This window comes from Leptonychotes weddellii, chromosome 11, assembly GCF_054177405.1.
Source record: "Leptonychotes weddellii isolate Sample4059 chromosome 11, ASM5417740v2, whole genome shotgun sequence".
Taxonomy (NCBI): Eukaryota; Metazoa; Chordata; class Mammalia; order Carnivora; family Phocidae; genus Leptonychotes; species Leptonychotes weddellii.
This window is the reverse complement of record NC_138379.1, coordinates 1,071,161-1,076,159: the sequence shown is the minus strand read 5'-3', so window position 1 is coordinate 1,076,159 and position 4,999 is coordinate 1,071,161.

The window sequence follows — 4,999 nt, the reverse complement described above, 5'->3', positions numbered from 1 at the left end:
GTGTGAGGTGTTTCGGGTCTTTTCTGGGCAAATGAACCAGGTGGGGGTGGGGCACTGTGCCCTCGGTCTCAGGGGCGGTGCAAGGGTCAGCTGAGGGCATGCGCCCAGGGGCTCCGTGGTTTTCCCACGAGGTGCCCTTCTGTGGCAGACCCACCAGAAGGAACGCGTCAACAGGGCTGGAGAGCAGGACACTAGGCTGGGCATCTGGTGAGGACAGGAAGGCGCTGGACAATCCCAAAAAGGCTGGGCTGCTGGGGCTTGAATCCTGGTGGGTCCGAGGTTCCGTGTGCAGAGTCATGCTGAGCGGGGAGGCAGGTGTTTCTGTGGGAGCAGCAGATCCGGTCTGGAGACATGTTTCCCAGGTGAGAGTGTTACGAGGTTGTTAAGAGAGTGTTAAGGGGCTTCAAGCAAACAGGGCCTGGGAGGTTGGCAGGTGCCTGGGTGCGTGAGCAGGACTCCAGCCCCGGCCTGACCCAGAAGCCCAGGAGAAGGGGGTGAGGAGAGACAGAATACCATGGCATGACCCCTGACCCCTAGGCAGCGGCAGGATGCGGGGGGGTGGGGGTGGGGGGAGCTGGGACCCCTGCGGGTTTGCACGCCACCCCGTGGAGGGAGCAGGGAGCCTTCCAGATGGCCCCCAGGAGGGTGGCTGGTGGGCACTGGAGGGCAGGGAGCATCTGGGGCCAGCTTGGTCCTGCTTTCAGAGCCTCCAAGATCATACCAGGTGGGTTCCCACCACTGCCCAGCAGCCTTCTGGAGGAGGCAGGGTCAGAATGTTATGCGGAGGGCATCTGGGAGCTGGGGACTGGGTGAACCTAGGCCCTACCGTAATGTCCACGTGGCTTTATTATGCCTGGCGGGGCCGGGAACGTAGAGGCAAAATGTTTTCTTCGCTCTTTTTCCTTAAGCCTTGGCAGCCAGCAGCTGGCTGAGCCCCTGGGACAGGTACCCGGAGGAAAAACATCCCCAGGAAGGAGGCCTCGGCCGGGCTCTTCCCTGGAACATGCCCCGCCCAGCTGAGGCTTTTGGGCTCTTGTTCAAAAATGGCCCAGTGGCCTCGCAGGCAGCAAAGGCACCCTAGCCTACAGATATTTGTGTCCTTCCTGGGCAGTGCGGGGCCACACCCCAGAGGTGCCGTCTCCCCCACCCTTGGGCTCAGGAGAGAGGCTGGCGCTCGCTGGGCGGGGAGTCTGTGGTGGTGGCAGGTGCACCCCTCAGCCCAGCAGGCGGGCGGCATCGAGGTCTGGCCTTGGTCTCTGGCCTCCAGGTCTGTGTCTTTGCCCCTTGGGGCTCCTCCCTGACCTTCCGGCAACTCCCCTCCTTGCTTTCATTTGGTTTTGCACTATGTCGGGCAGGCACTTGCCGCTCAGTAAATACTTGTAGGAACAAAGGAGCCAGTCACCTCGGCTCACTCTCTTCCTGTCCTTCTCCATGTGCCCCTAGTTTCTGCATCTTCAGGGGCAGCTTTCTCTGCCCTCCCCCTCCCCCATGCTGCCCCGATTGGCCCCCCACTGCCCTCGTGACCTCCAGCCCACTGTCCAGCTTCAAAGGATCGAGACCCAGTGGCTGAATGGAAAATGGGTCTAAAGGCCGAGACTGGCTGTATGCACATGTGTGAGCACGTGTGTGAGTGTGTGCATGTGTGCATGTGCATACGTGTGAGCCCGTGTGTGCCCGCGTGTGTTGAGGAGGGCTGCTGTGCAGTTCGCCCCCAGCCCCTCCCCTTGGCCACAGTGGCCCAGAATTCTCCAGCCTGACCCTGTTCTCCAGACACTGAAACCACAGAGTGGTCTTTCTCCATGACGTGCTCTCAGCTCCCCTCCTGCTCCCACAGAGTAGAGACCACTGGCTCAGATGGGGGGCACGGGAGTGGGCAGTGCCTGACCGTGACAAGCCGCGGGGCCCAGGTAGATGGGCAGGTCCGCGGGGAGGCTGCTCTGAGGCAGGAGAGACCCCGACCCGCCCTGTAGGCACCTGCCGGGCCGCAGACACCAGCGGGCGGGGCCCGGGGCTGGTTGGAAGGACAGAAGCGCTGCAGCCTGGAGCCCAGCGGAGGGGTGTGAAGGGCAGCAGGGGAGGGCAGCGGTGCAGGAATGTCAGCTCCTGGGCATCTCGTCCTCCCTCCCTTTCAGCCGTCCTGGGGGAGGTGGCGGGGTGGGGGGCTCCCGGGGCTTCAGGCTGTGCTCCCCGACCCTCGTGACATGAGCATCTTTCCGTATGCTTCCTGCCACCTGCCTGTTCTCTTGCAAAATGCCTGTTCTATTCGCTTGAGCACGTCCTTTCTCCCAGGCTGTGGATTTCTTCGGGGAGCCCCGGTCACTCTGTCTACATCTTGTCTCGCCCCTCGACGGCCCTGCTCGGAGGCTCTTGGAGGGCTCTCTCCCTAGCATCTTCTAATAAAGAGAAATGTCTGATTTCAATACGGTCACAATTACCAACACCTTCCATTAGGTGAGGGCCTTTCTCCCAAGACACAAAAAGAAGCGAATGTAGAGAAAAACACCCGGACATTTGCCAAATCAGGGCACACGGGGGTGACGCCGGGGTGCTGAGGAGGTTCTATTTCTTGACGCCCGTGGTGGTTACGTGTTTGTTTTATAAAAGTCGTTAAGTTGTGTGGTCGTGCCTTATGTAGTTGCAGGCACGACATGCACGCGTTTCTACAAATATATTCATGAGTGCTGTCAATGGGAAATACCTCAAGCGTGTGTTAGCATATATTTTCGTATACGTATAAAAACAAATTCATAAATGTGCACAGCTTTGCTTGGACTCAAGTGATTTCCGTAGGGAAGTTGTCCTTATATTTATTCATAAACAAGCACAATGCATGGAAGAGAATGTCTCTGGAAGAAACCACACGGACAAGACTGAGGTGTGAGGGGGGCGCTGGGGGTGGAGCCGAGAAGGTTTGTGGGGAGCAGGCAGGTGCACGGGGCAGGGGCCGCGGGCATGACGGGAGGCTGGGTACAGACAGGGGGTTTGGTCAAATACTACATGCGGTAAGGCTGATGGGAGTTGGTGAGAAAAGTGTCGAGGGACAGCAGAGCCACAGTGCTGGGTGGGATTGGGGAACCCGGACACCCCAGCCCTCCCCAAGGGGCAAAACACTCCGAAAGCAACAAGCTAGCCGGCGCCCAGATCCTGGCTCTTAAGGTCGCTGGTCCCTGCAGGGACCGGGCATCCCTGGGATCAGTGGGCAGCGGGCAACGCCTGGGCTGGGACCGGGCCGGATGAGATGACCAGGAAGCAAAGACCTGAGGAGGCATGAGCCCCACTCTGGCCAAATCAGGCACGACTGAGCCTCAGAGTCCATCATGTTAGTAAAGGTTACAGTCCACGAATACAAGAGGAAACCCAGAGTCCACCTGGATGCTCGGGGAGCACGGGGTCTGTAGTTCGCAAGAGCATCCTGGGGAGCAATCATAATCACAAAGGGAGCACGGAGCCCCAGCAGGCCATACGTCAGGGGTGCCCACCACCCCTCCTGGCTGGCTTCCGTCTTCTGCCGCTTTTCTAAAGCAGTTCCCGGGACTCCAGGAAACCGTGCACTTGCTGCTTACCAGCTCCTGTGATGAAAGGACACGACAGGGGACACGGACCAGCATTCCAGATGGAGGACACGCACAGACCCAGGTGTGTGGGAAGGGCATGGAGCTCCCTCTCCCCAAACCTCCAGGTGTTCCCCAACCTGGACGCTCGCCAGACCCCACATTTCTGGATGTTTCGGAGGCTCCTCCACGTAGGCATGATGGATCATTAACTCGCAGGAGGAGGGGGTGGGCTGAGAGTGGCAAGCTTCCAATCAGGTCTCGTCTTCCTGATGACCAGCCCTCCCAGGACCCCCCACACCCACCACGAGTCACATCTGGAGAGCAAAAGATGCTTCTGTCACCCAGGAAATTCCTAGCGATTCAGGAGCTCAGGGTCAGGACCCGGAGTCAAAGACCAAATATTGGAACAGAAGATGCTCCTAGAGCTCTCCTTACTGGAGGCTGCGTGGGGAGCCGGGACCAGGGACCCACGTGGATGGTGGCTGGGATCTCACGCGGCCCAGGATCACAAAAGCAAGCACCACACAAGCCCACACCGAACGATAATCCAAACAGAACCGTCCCGCCACCCGCAGAAGCCTCGGGGCCACGGGAGTCACAGGAAGACGGGGGACCGCCGCAGACCACGGCCACTGCAGACACTCCGTGGCCAGCCTTCCACGCACCTGCACTATCTTTCCATAAACCCATGTGATTATGTCCCCTCACGTCTCATTCATAAGTTTTTCTGGTATGATTAATGCTTTTGCTACTAGGATTCGCATCCTCCTGACGCTTCTCACAATGTTCACGGCTCCCTCCAAGGTTTGGAGACCTGCCCTTGGTGGTTGCTTCACGGGTGGTCCCTGCCACCTAGCAGGTGTCCCCTCCTGCAGGAGACCGTCTCCGAGCTGCACCAGCACCACGGAACCAAAATTACCATAGCTTTATCGTGCGTCCAAACACCTACTGGAGCTCCCATAGTGGTCTTCTCCAGAACTTCTTGACTATTCTACTTTTGATATTCATTGAATTGTAGAATCAACTTATCAAGCAGGGGGAAAAAACCCCTGCTGGGATTCTGATTAAGTCTATAGATACATTTGGGAGGAATTTACATTTTTATAGGACTGGGTTTTTCAAATCTGTAAGCGTGCCATAAAGTTTCATTTATTTAAGCCCTTAAAAAAAAAAAAGATTTATTTATTTAATTATTTGAGAGACAAAGGTGGGGAGGGGCAGAGGGAGAGAGAGAATCTCAAGCAGACTCTGAGCTGAGCACGGAGCCCGATACAGGGCTCGATCCCACGACCCTGAGATCATGATCTGAGCCGAAACCAAGAGTTGGACACTTAACCAACTGAGTTAAGTGACCAGCCCTCCCAGGAGCCCCCCACCAAACCCGAGCCGCCCAGGCGCCCCTTTTCAAGCCCTTTTAAAGCTCTCCCCAAAATGTTCTGCAGTTT